Source organism: Tachysurus fulvidraco, chromosome 16 (genome assembly GCF_022655615.1).
Source record: "Tachysurus fulvidraco isolate hzauxx_2018 chromosome 16, HZAU_PFXX_2.0, whole genome shotgun sequence".
Lineage (NCBI taxonomy): Eukaryota > Metazoa > Chordata > Actinopteri > Siluriformes > Bagridae > Tachysurus > Tachysurus fulvidraco.
In genome coordinates, this window is record NC_062533.1 from 17,713,076 (window position 1) to 17,726,666 (window position 13,591).

A 13,591-nucleotide genomic window follows, 5' to 3' on the forward strand; every position below is an offset into this window, starting at 1 on the left:
GAAGATGCATAATTATAATAATAATAATTTTTTAATCATAGTTTTTTAGTGCAAAATGTGGGAAATTATTGGCACCCCAGAATTAATTTGAAATCTACAAGTGTCATCGGGTTATTTTTGTTCTGCTCCATCCAGATGATGATGATGAAAATAATTTATTGGCATCCATTTTCTCTGTTTCATCATTAAGTTGTTACTTCATATAATAACTTAATTTTAAACATTTATTTTTGTTTGTTTGTTTCTATGCTTCTGTTGAGCTGCTTTGAGGCAATGTGAATTGATAAAAGTGCTTTACAAAAAAATTGAATTGAATTGATGTGTCTTTGAGACCAAATGATGTAAAAGATTAAATCAGTATTTAAGCTTTATGTGGAAATGAGTTGGTTTGCTTTGGGAACCGTAGATGCAGATGTGGGCATGTCTTGGCTCATATAGGTGGGTGTGTTTTAGACCATGGATGGGTGGATGGATGGATGGCCATGTCTTTGAGTGTACAGATGGAAATGAGACCTTTACAAGTCCTTAATACTGTAGATGTGGGTGTGTCTTTGAGTCTACAAATAGAAAAAAGACCAACTTGAGTGGGTGTGTCCTTAAGACCGTAGATGGAAATTTGAACAGGGATTTGGATAACCATGTATAGAAATGAGAAAAGATGTGTGAGGAATAAATTATTACTTATTTGTTTAAACTTTTAACAAACCGCGAGAGCAAACATCAATATAGAACCCATTATAACTCTTCCTGAAATCCTTCATCCTCTCTTCCTCAGGATCACATCTACAAGCTGATGAAGAGCGACAGCTACATCCGGTTCTTACGCTCCAGCACTTACCAGGACCTCCTGCTTGCCAGAAAGAAGGTAAACGTATCACAACAAAGATTTACTGAATTGTGAAGCAGAAACTGTACCAGTGTGCACAAGATTTTAATTTATATTTTTATAAACATGATGATAGTTATTTATTATTAGAAAAGCATTTTGGACTTTATTGTCTTTTAGCACTTCCTCTGAGCGTGTATGTGTTTGTGTGTCTTTTTAAAACAGCCTGAAAGTGAGCAGGGTCGCCGTACGTCTCTGGAGAAATTCACCCGCAGCGTGGTGAGTCTGTAATACCTCACACACATACCCGAATAATCAGACTCTCTCACACAACAGCAACAAATAAGAAGGAACAGTATTATAGATGTCCTGTATTTGAACATAATTTAACACCATTTTACTCTCAGCATTCTCCAAACTTTTGCAAAAATAAAGTATTGACACCCTTTGCTTCATTTGGGCCACATACCTATATGAGAATAAACACACCGTGTCTCATCCTGTCATGGCAACAAGACACAGAGATAAAAACATCCTAAAGGCAAATGAACTGCATTTTAGGTTTCATATTATTTTAAACTAAAATTAAACTAAACTAAACGAAAATTATTATTACTATTATTATTATTACTATTATTAGAGGCACAACGAGCACAAATCTATGCATGGTACATTTCTAAAAATGGGTTTTACAGCTTTTAGTGGTTTATTTTTGTTTTTATCCAGAAATAAAGATATTAGAAATGATGAATGAATATAGAGATGTCATTTCCCAAATCCACCAATAAACGACTCAGTAAAGCAGTGTCCTGGTTTTATTTTTCTACACTTTGACACCTGTAAAGTTTTGGCACCCCTTTTGTCTTATGATTCAAGATCCTGAAGCTTGTGGCCAGAAAAGTAAACGTCAAGATACAAAGTGACATCATTACCTAAGGGAAGCCTCTGATCTGAAGCCTTCAATTCTTTTTATTTGTTTAGCGCTGATAACATTTCATATTGTTTCAAAGCAGCTTTACATAAGTATAGAAATATAATAAATAAATTTTAAAGTTTAAATTTAACTTGCATCTTAATTCTAACAATTTCACTCTAATGAGCTAACTGGAGGTGACTGTGGTGAGAAAAAACTCCCTGAGATGATATAAGGAAGAAACCTTGAGAGGGACCAGACTCAGAAGTGAATCTCCTCCTCATTTGGGTGACACCAGAGTGTGTGATTATAAATCATTATAAACAACAGAGTGTGTGATTTATAAATCATTATAAACACAAGAGAGTATGATTATGAATCATTATAAACACCAGAGTATAACCCGGAGCTATTTATGTTTATCTGAGATAATCATAGAATTAACACCAGCTCCTCCATGCTGAAGCCTACAAATATACAGTTACAGCATACAAAGTGTTATTTTGTGTATTGATTAAGAGGTAGTTTTCCTCATAGTCTTTAAACGTTTGCCATCTTCTCTTCCACTATCTGAAATCTTCATGAACTTTAGGTTAATAAAAAACATAGAACTAGGAAAGATGATGCTTCTGCAGCACCGGACTCAATGTCCCAGAATGCTGTGTCCCTGGACTTTGCGTCTGTGAGACTTTTTTCTTGTTTTGTCTCCTTCTGTGTCTGATAGGAACTTTGACTAATGTACTTCATTGACCTGTGTGTCTGTGTTCCTCTGCTGCCCTCTAGCGTCAACCACAATTACACTCATCATGTCCAGCATTTATACTTATTGTCATTTATTAAGCTGCAAACAACCAAAAGAGACCAGAACATTTGTTTGACAAAAAAAAAAGGCAACAAGCAACAAGACACAGGGACAAAAAAAAACAACCAAAAACAGGAAATGGTTTAAAAATCTCTACTAAAACCATCTGCAGTCGGCCATTATGAAAAAGAAAAAAACTTTAAACTTCATCGTCTGTTGCAGTCTTTTACCAGGAAGAAATTAAATATTCAGCAGATGTGAGAACCGTCTTGATGAAATGTCTGAAAATAGAGCCTCTAATGCATTATAGAGAACAGAGCAGGAAGGAGAACAGACTACAAGACGATAATATGTGATGAAGGAAGAGGAAGAAGAACCCAAAAAAGAGCAAGAGTATATTATTACTAATCTAGTGTGTGTGTGTGTGTGTGTGTGTGTGTGTGTGTGAAGTGCATGTGTGTGTAGTGCAGAGGTGGCAAAAGTACACACATCCTTTACTCAAGTAGAAGTAGAAGTAAAAAGTAGAAGTAGTGACTACACTCTTTTACACCAGTCACATGGGGAAAAAGCCGCACACTGATAGGATGGTAGGCTGGAAACAGCGCTCAATGAGAAGAAATAATACTAAAAGTAACGAGTCCGTTTTGAAAATGTAAGAAGTAAAAAGTACAGATATTTGTGTAAAAATGTAATGAGTAAAAGTAAAAAGTTGTCCGAAAAATAAATAGTGGAGTAAAGTACTGATACCAGAAAAACTTACTTAAAAAACACCAAAGGCAACTAAATATCAAAAACAAGTGCTTTTATTGTACAAATGTGGGAGGATTTCAAGGCTTCAAGAGGGGGCAAGGCCAAAATAACAAACATAAACCCTCTAACTATTAGAAACAAACTAACTAGACTACAAAAGAAAAGAAAAACAAAAAAATTTATCGTGCATTTTTAGCATGTGTAATTTTTTGTTATCGTGTGTTGTTAGCATGTGAATGTGTTGTTAGCGTGTGTGAATGTGTTGTTAGCGTGTGTGAATGTGTTGTTAGCATGTGTGAATGTGTTGTTAGCATGTGTGAATGTGTTGTTAGCATGTGTGAATGTGTTGTTAGCGTGTGTGAATGTGTTGTTAGCATGTGTGAATGTGTTGTTAGCATGTGTGAATGTGTTGTTAGCGTGTGTGAATGTGTTGTTAGCGTGTGTGAATGTGTTGTTAGCATGTGTGAATGTGTTGTTAGCGTGTGTGAATGTGTTGTTAGCCTGTGTGAATGTGTTGTTAGCCTGTGTGAATGTGTTGTTAGCCTGTGTATTTTTTTATCATGCGTGGTTAGCATGTGTACTGTAATTTTGATGTTACCATGTGTAATTGTGTTAGTGTTATGAATGAAACACTTCTGGTTACTACTTTGTTTGTATCTGTCCTACGATTCTCTGCCGCCTGCCCCAACCCTTTGCCTGTTATATTAATTACGATTTCTGTCTACTCTGCATTGTTGTGTTTGCCTACGTCTACCTTTGCCTGTTGTACTACGAACATTCTTAATAAAACCTGCATATGGATCCTCAGCCTTATGACGCTTCATTAAGGAAGACTTCACCACCAGACGATCCAGCAGTGATTTCCAAGCTCTCGATGGAGCTTGCATGTGCCATGGAAAATGGAAAAGTTGCCTTTTGTGGTGTTTCGTCATTTTTGTCACATGACCTGTTTGGAGAAATCTCGAAGTCAAGTCTTATACAGTACTTCAGAAGAACTCTTATTCTTATTAAGAAGTTATTCTTCCTCAGGCTATAGCAGCTATTGATTCCTATGTTTGTACAATCAAGGGAATGAAGGACAAACCAGTGAGAAATGGAAAGTTGGAGGAATTTCTCAATTACACAAACTTAAATTCAGTTTCTCAGCATGATGATGTGGTTGAGTAGGACAAAGCTCAAAGAGGAAAACAGACAGAAGGCAGAAGAAAGCGGCGTCATCTGACTACACAGGTGTTTCCTTTCAAAACATTCCACTAAAAGGCTGTGATCTCCCAGGTTTCAGTGAAGAACTAAACCACCTCATTGACGAAACTGTAGACATTACAGTTAAGGAACTTGAAATGAGGTTTGAGAGACAGAGACAACACACAGCACAAAAACACAAAAAGGGCAGAGATCATCCGATACTTCTCAGTCTTTTGTCATGATTCGTGGCCGGACGACATCCACACTTTTGGAGAAAATGAAATTGACACACTGCTGAAATGGTATCGAGACATCTTGCTGAAAAATGGTTGTGCTGTGCAGGCTGACTGGAGATTGCTGAAGCTCTTTTAAAAGGACAGGTCTCAGATAAATCTTATTGCAGCTTGTGGGAAGTCCTAGTTACAAAAGAGCCCTACTGCACAGATTTCCAGAACGTTTTAGTCTCATCTAGTTGAGTCATCTAGTTGAGATAATGCTTGTCCTACCAATTTCGGCTGCACATTGTGAACGTGGCTTTTCAGCTCAAAACAGTACGCAATTCACTCCGTGTGTCAACACTGGAAGATCTGATCAGGATCAGCACCGAAGGTCCATCACTTGAACAGTTTGATCCAGAACCATGTGTCAAACGCTGGCTTTCTTCAAAAAAAGACGAGGAGGCGGCCAAACTACACTCAGTGGCCAAGTGATGCTGAGATAATTATGGTCGGTGTCACTGGCTCGGATTCTGCATGAAGAGAAATTCTTTTGACTTTAGGGCCTATTTAGTTTGTAAGTTGGAAAAGACATTAAGTTCCCACAACATTCAAGATAAAAATGCTGAAACTGTAAAAGGGGGAGATGTACACACAACGGGATGAATAAAAGTAAGTAATTTAAAAAAATAAGTTTATTGTTATGTGGCTCTTAAAAATTGGCACCTGGTTTTTCCCCCTATAGGAGCCAATGGCACTACTTTGTGACCTCTTTGGAGAAGATATGTAAGAAGTTGGATCTTAGAATGGATGTCGTAGGAGCCACCTTCATGGCTGCAGGAAGCTCAGTGCCTGAAATCTTTGTATCCATTATAAGTGTGTTCATCACTCACAGAGATGTTGGAGTAGTAACCAACAATGGCTCGGCAGTCTTCAACATCCTCTGCATTATTGGAGTGTGTGGGATTTTTGCTGGACACGTGGTGCTGTTGACGTGGTGGGCCGTGTTTCGTGTTCAGTCTACTACATCCTGTCTGTTGTCACACTGATTGTCTTTAGCTATGATGAGAAGATTGTATGGTGGGAAAGCTTGGTGTTGGTGGTCATGTACAGTATATGGGATACATTCACCATGCAGACTTTTTTTTTACTGGAAAAGTGAAGAAGAATGTTGATAACGGGAACGCAACATTCGGACACAAGCTATAGGACGTCAAACCTAGTAAGACCTACAATCGAGTCTCAGTGATCATGGTAGACAAGATCATCGATGCCAGTCCGCGTCATGGTCACCAACCACTTCGGACCCAAAACTCGCCTGTGCATGGCTAGATGTCTCATTATTACATTTTTTTTATCGTGTGTAATGTTGTTGTTAGCGTGTGTAATTATGTTGTTAGCATATGTAAATGTGTAAGCATGTGTAATTGTGTTGTTATCGTGTTTAAATTTGTTGTTAGCATGTGTAATTGTGTTGTTAGCATGTGTATTTGTGTTGTCAGCGTGTGTAATTGTGTTGTTAGCATGTGTGTTTGTGTTGTGAGCGTGTGTAAATTGTGTTGTTAGCGTGTGTAAATTGTGTTGTTAGCGTGTGTAAATTGTGTAATTTTCAACGTTTCCGGGCAGCACTTTGCAGTTCGAAAAAAAAAAGAAAAAAATTCCGCTGCACAAAAGGCCATCAAGTGCATCTCAGAGAACAGCGCGGACGCGCTTCACACCGCGAGCGGGCACGCGCGCCATACAACCAAGCTAGGTTGCACATGCCCGTTGATCCGATATAATTGTTGAGCACCCTTGCTCACATTATTTATGTGCGTTATTTACATGTAGTTACACTGAGTATAATGCTGTTTGTTATAATTGTTTGGTGTTAAGGCAAATTTTGAATGTTGTTTTGCACTTTCTTATTTATTATTATATATTATATAAATTCTATATTAATGTTAAATAATTAATTGTTAAATGTAGTATAGAGTCTGTGTTCTATCTCACAAAGAAGCACCGTCCTGCCTCCTCTCTGGCATACCCATGGGAACTGAAATAAGATGTTTTGGAGTGGGTTCCTTTATTATGTAGAAGTTACTTGTTTAAAAATTATTAAACATTGATAACAGGGAGAAAAACGTGTGAAAATTACAGTTATGGCAACACAGCACCACTAAACTGACCCTTGGACTTAAGATATTTCTTAATGTGGAGCTACCTTTGTGTGTGTGTGGGGGGGGGGGGTCTTTTGCTTTTCACACATAAAAAAAAAACAAAAAACTTTTTTTTTCTTGACCAATCAGGTCACACATTTGGGGAGAGAGGAAAGAAAAACACAAAAGATAAAGCACACTTGAAATTGTGTCTGCTGTTGAAACAATTATGAGATAATACGAGATAATATTTGATGCTACAAGATTAAGAAAATAAAGTCATAAAAATTTAGTTTTAAGAACAAATTGTCTATTTCATAAATGAAAATAATATTTATAGGAAAAATTTGTGATATTATGAGAAAAAAGTCTGAACGACTGAAGTCACTGACTCAGTACAAATGTCAAAAAACTTATTATTCAGGAAAAAAAAATCTATGACTAGATGTATAGATAAAAAGAACTAAATATAACACCGTGATGAAATAATGCGTATACATTTCTCATGCTAAAATGTGACTTCATTCTTTAAATATTACAGACTTATTCTTTAAAACCCAAGCTACGTCCAAATTCTCTCTCACCGTCTCGAGATAAACAGCACCTGAGATCAGAGAGTGTCCCAAATTGTATTTGAGATAGAAGACTCTGGTGGTCTAATATTCTAATATTTCAGGTATATTTTCTGAGGGTTGATCGGTGGCCATTTTTTGTTAGCTAGGATTACCCACAGTTCCTTGTGTGAGGGTGGAGTTGAGTTTGTACCGATTTCCTTCACCACATCTAAATGAAATAAATCTAGGGGACGATAAATGACACGATATAGTAGACGTGATATGAAGAATAATGAACAAAAAAAAATGCTTGAATGCAGAGAAGAGTAAGTTTACTTTGACCGTTATTACGTAATACCCCAGTACTTACCTAATAGACTCTTGCTACACACTCAAGTGTATTTTACTCACCAAATGAGCACATCATTATACTACATAGTAACATTGGGATGTAGCACTACAGTACATTTTTTCCAGAGTTACAGCAACCCTTATTCGTGCTGCATTAACCAGAATCCAGAGCTCATGCTAGGCTTTGCTAGGATACGATAAACACGTTATTTGAGATTGAGGCGGTATTTGTATTTTTTTTATCAGCACAATGTGTGAAAATGGTGTTAAAGAGGTGCTTTGAGTGATGAACATAGACGGATAGCACAAAGACGAGTTTTTACAAAATGTACTTCATTGACCTGTGTGTCTGTGTTCCTCTGCTGCCCTTTAGCATCAACCACAATTACACTCATCACATCCAGCATTTTTATTTATTGTCATTTATTAAGCTGCAAATAACAAAAAGCGACCAAACATTCGTTGGACAAAAAAGGCAACAAGCAACAAGACACAGGGACAAAAAACAGGAAATGGTTTAAAAATCTCTACTAAAATAGCCATCTGCAGTCGGCCATTATAAAAAAGAAAAAACTTTTTAACTTCATCGTCTGTTGCAGTCTTTTGCCTGGAGGAAATTAAATATTCAGCAGATGTGAGAACCGGTCTTGATGAATCGGCTCCGAAAATAGAGCCTCTAATGCATTATAGAGAACAGAGCAGGAAGGAGAAGAGACTACAAGACGATAATATATGATGAAGGAAGAGGAAGAAGAACCCAAAAAAGAGCAGGAGTATATTATTACTAATCTAACAGAAGATACACACTAAACATACAGCAACTAGTGATCTGTATGTAGTGTACGCATGTGTGTGTGTAGTGTACATGTAGTGTGTGTAAAGTGCATGTGTGTGTAGTGTACATGTAGTGTGTTTAGTCTGTGTGAAGTGCATGTGTGTAGTGTACGTGTAGTCTGTGTGAAGTGCATGTGTGTGTAGTGTACATGTAGTGTGTGTGAGAAGTGCATGTGTGTTTTGTGTACATGTAGTGTGTGTAGTCTGTGTGAAGTGCATGTGTGTAGTGTACGTGTAGTCTGTGTGAAGTGCATGTGTGTGTAGTGTACGTGTAGTCTGTGTGAAGTGCATGTGTGTGTAGTGTACGTGTAGTCTGTGTGAAGTGTGTCTGTGTAGTGCGTGTGTGTGAAGTGCATGTGTGTGTAGTCTGTGTAATATGTGTATTAAATAATAATACAATTAAGTGAAATAAAAACCAATTGGCCAAGTGTGTGTGCCTGTTACATCCGCAGCTAGGCTAGGGTTTGGGGAATGGTGTGATGTGTGGAGGCAGCAAGGTTCAATTCCCAACCTCAGGGCTTTTAACAAACACCAAAAGCAACCCAATATAAAAAAACAAGTTCTTTTATTTTAAAAATGTGGGAGGGTTTCAAGGCTTCAAGAGGGGGCAAGGCCAAAATAACAAACATAAACCCTCTAACTATTAGAAACAAACTAACTAGACTAGAAAAGTAAACAAAACAAAATAAAAGTACAATAATAAACTAACTCCCTAACTAGCTTAAACAAGAGAAAACATCATATGAAAGAAAATGGCACCCACCTCTCTACAAATCCCTTCCCAAATAATTAACAATATTAACTTAACAGGGAAAGAAATAAAAGTATAAACAAAAGTTAACTTACAAAGAAAATGTGTTTTCTTATAGTAGGCAACCTGTACAAGACGGTTAAAACAAAAAAAACATACGTCCTTGGACGTAACAGTGCCAATAAACTTGATTCTGATTTGTTTAGTCCGGTCGTTCATTTTTATCCAGTGTCTAAACCACCATGTCACCAGTGGGCGTGCCCATCCTACTGCTGGTTGCCATAGTGACAACGTTTATAAGCAGGTGAAACTTTCTGAAGGATGATTTAGTATTTTTACCATGACACTTTTTACCGTAAATATAGCGTTCAGCGTCAGTTCAGGCAGGCCACATAGTCAAGCTCGGCTATCAGCTGATGTCAATTTTCTAACCCCGCCCATCAGCTGATCTGATTCCTAAGCGCGCTATTGGTCCATTTCAAACAGGGCGCCCTATTTAAATGCTTTTTTCAGTCTGTCTGCTTGGCTGTTTCCTCTGCATTGCTGCAACCCACCTCCTCCCCTAGCTGCTCCTTGGAACTGTGTTTAACTTAATCAGTGTCATTCTGTTGTCACTGATGCAGGTTCTGTTCTAAATGGGGGAGGGATTTTGTCTGGCTGCTTTCCCAGTTAATGGGAGATTGTTCCCCCACAAAGCTGCTGCCGTTCCCCCTGACTAGCTTTCATGGAGCTCATGAAAAGGAAGGGGAATTCAGAACAGAGCCATACTGCCAAATGTAAATTTCATAAGCTTGCAAATAAACATTTTTAATATTTCAAAGAATTGTCTTTATTTTGACTCAAATAACTGAACTGTTATTAGCGTGTGTGTGTGTGTGTTGTTAGTGTGTGTTTTTTCAGCGCTTGATTTTATTATCGTGTGGCTGAAAGGTAGCCGCTGTCTGTGTGAATGTGTTGTTAGCGTATTTAAATTTGTTGTTAGCGTGTGTGAATGTGTAGTTAGCCTGTGTGAACGTGTTTAGCGCTTGATTTTGTTATCGTGTGGCTGAAGGAGGTAGCCGCTGTCTGTGTGAATGTGTTAGCCTGTTTAAATTTGTTGTTAGCGTGTGTGAATGTGTTATTAGCCTGTTTAAATTTGTTATTAGCCTGTTTAAATTTGTTATTAGCCTGTGTTATTGTGTTGTAAGCCTTTGTAAATTTGTAGTTAAGCTTTGTAAACTTGTAGTTAGTCTGTGTGAATGTGTAGTTAGCCTGTGTGAATGTGTAGTCTGTGTGAATGTGTAGTTAGTCTGTGTGAATGTGTAGTTACCGTGTGTGAACGTGTTTAGCGCTTGATTTTGTTATCTTGTGGCTGAAAGAGGTAGCCACTGTCTGTGTGAATGTGTTGTTAGCGTGTTTAAATTTGTTGTTAGTGTGTGTGAATGGTTTGTTAGCCTGTTTAAATTTGTTATTCGCTTGTTTAAATTTGTTATTAGCCTGTGTTATTGTGTTGTAAGCCTTTGTAAATTTGTAGTTAACCTGTGCGAATGTGTAGTTAGCCTGTGTGAATGTGTAGTTAGCCTGTGTGAATCTGTTTTTAACGCTTGATTTTTTTATCGTGTGGCTGAAAGAGGTAGCCACTGTCTGTGTGAATGTGTTGTTAGCGTGTTTAAATATGTTGTTAGTGTGTGTGAATGTGTTGTTAGCCTGTTTAAATTTGTTATTCGCTTGTTTAAATTTGTTATTAGCCTGTGTTATTGTGTTGTAAGCCTTTGTAAATGTGTAGTTAACCTGTGTGAATGTGTAGTTACCGTGTGTGAATGTGTAGTTAGCGCTTGATTTTGTTATTGTGTGGCTGAACGAGGTACCCGCTGTATGTGAGGTAAACTGCACTCACACACTTTTAAATAAACACAAAGACGTGTTAGAAATAAAACAGTGGGTCATGATGTTATAGAAAGTGAATCAGCAACCGGACGGTGTAACAGACAGAAGCAATTCCTGAAGTAACAACACTTTCTGAAGTAACAACACTTCTGGAGGTGACGACACTTCTTGAGGTGACTGTTGGGAGGGCTGTGCTCGTTCTCTCCATCAGTAGTCTGCTTCACTTACAAAACCCAATTACACATCAAATAAGGCTTTGGCGGGACAAAAAATCGTTTTGGCGACCACCAAAAAATTTTCAATATAGGAGAAACCCTGGTTGGTGGTAAAAGCAAAGAAGTAAAAATTATATTTATTTTGCTGCAGCAAAAGGCATCTTCCATACAGTGTGCCAAGTCTACACAGTGAAGAGGCAAAGTTTAATGATTCAGCTCTCCCTTTTATACCCTAGGTGTGTGCTTGTGTAGCCTGGTATGTGTGTGTTGGTATGTATGTGTGCTTGTGTTTGTGACCTCTCAGTCACCTCAGTAAAGTCAGATCTTATCAAGAATAATTTACCATGAATGCACATACAAACACTCCAAATTAAAATTTCCACTACATTGCCGTCCTTTTTTCCTTTAGGACAAACTATATAAATGAACATTTTAACATGATCATTACTTAAGGCATTCAAAAGACAGGTTTAGATGAAACATCAGATATGATCTTTTCCCTTGGACCTTCCAATGACATTCATTTACTGAAAGAGAAGAATAAAACTACGCAAAGCTAATTTATCCATCTATATTTGTCAATGCCAGAGTATAGTCAATTTGAATTGGATCAGGTGGAAAGTCCACGTCTCGATCTCTAACAGATGTGTGCTCTCGTCTCTTCTCTGTGAGATAGGTTTCCACACGCTACACCGCTTAGAATGTCCAAATAGTGTGCACTGGAGTTTCTTCTCTGTGTCTTAATAATAGGATATTCAGGATGTTACTTGGTGATTGATGTAGACAGAACTAAACTTTAAGTGAACCTTCACCCTTCTTGACGTATATCGGTGCTCAGAGTGCAGGCACTGCCCTTTCGCACTCGTCCCACCTCACCGAGGCTTAGGAACACTACCAGTCTAGGCTGTTTCATGAGTGCGGGTAACCCGTCCCGTCACTTACCTGGACAGAAATGCAGATGGTCTCAAGAGCTAATTTTTCATTGTTAACGGTGGGTTAACTGATTTGTTCTTTTATTCCTGGCCTGGCACTGGTACCCGTTTGCAGTGACTGGAGTGAATCCATATTGCTCTCTCCGCTATTTTCACAGCGCTGGGTGTAGTCAAGAAAATCTGGAACGGACCCAGCCAACGCTTGGCCTTCCAGTTCTTTCTCCTGAAGTCTTTCACCATGATCCACTCGCCAGGCTTCAGGTCATGCAATGCGTCTGCATGTGGTTCAGTAAGCACCTCCTTCACCTGTCTGTGAATATCAGATAACACAGAGAACATGTTTGAGCAATAATTCAACATTTCATCTGCACAATCGCCGATATTGGATCTCTGGCTTCCTGGGGGACCTACTCCTGTGGTTAACGGTCTTCCAAAAAGAATTTCAAATGGACTCAGATTAGCTCTACCTCTTGCTCGCATGTGCATCAACACTATTTCATGACAAGCCTGTTTCAGCGCAGCATCTTTCTGAATAAACAAAACTTCACAAAAAAAATTTTGGGATTAATTAGTAAAGCCTATAACATGCCAATGCAATTTGGCATCACATAGCTGCAATTTGCGCAACTCGCGACACCTGTGCACGCCGCTATTTAAGACGCCGAGTTTCAGTGTGGTAATACGTATCAGTGTGTAGCAGTCTGAGAGGTAATATATAAGCTAAATAGGAGTCAGGAAAATGTTTCCACTTGTAGTTTAGCACAGTAATGTTGTATGACTTCCATTTTTTATTATTATTTGTGAGCCTGATTTCTTTGTTGTATTGTTTGTAGTGACCAGAAAACCATCTTTACCATCCTGTGTATCCTAAGCATTCCGCTTATCCTGTGAAAGATGTGTACTGTGCACCCAGCTTTATTGTCAACAAGAATAAATGAGAGCAAAGGGATTAAGTTTTTCTGTTTTTGAACAAGACACAAGTTCTACATGCCCACTGAACCTTGGACACTTTTAACATCTGTTATCCAACAGTGTAATTGTGTAATTGTGTTGTTAGCCTGTGTAATTGTGTTGTCAGCCTGTGTAAATATGTTGTCAGCGTGTGTAATTGTGTTGTTAGCATGTGTAAATGTGTTGTTAGCGTGTGTACATTTTTTATCAGCATGTGTGTTTTGTTACCGTGTGTAAACGTGTCATGATTTTTACCTTCAGGTGGCGAGTCATGGGAGGTTTGAGGCAGTACATGTGATATCCACGAT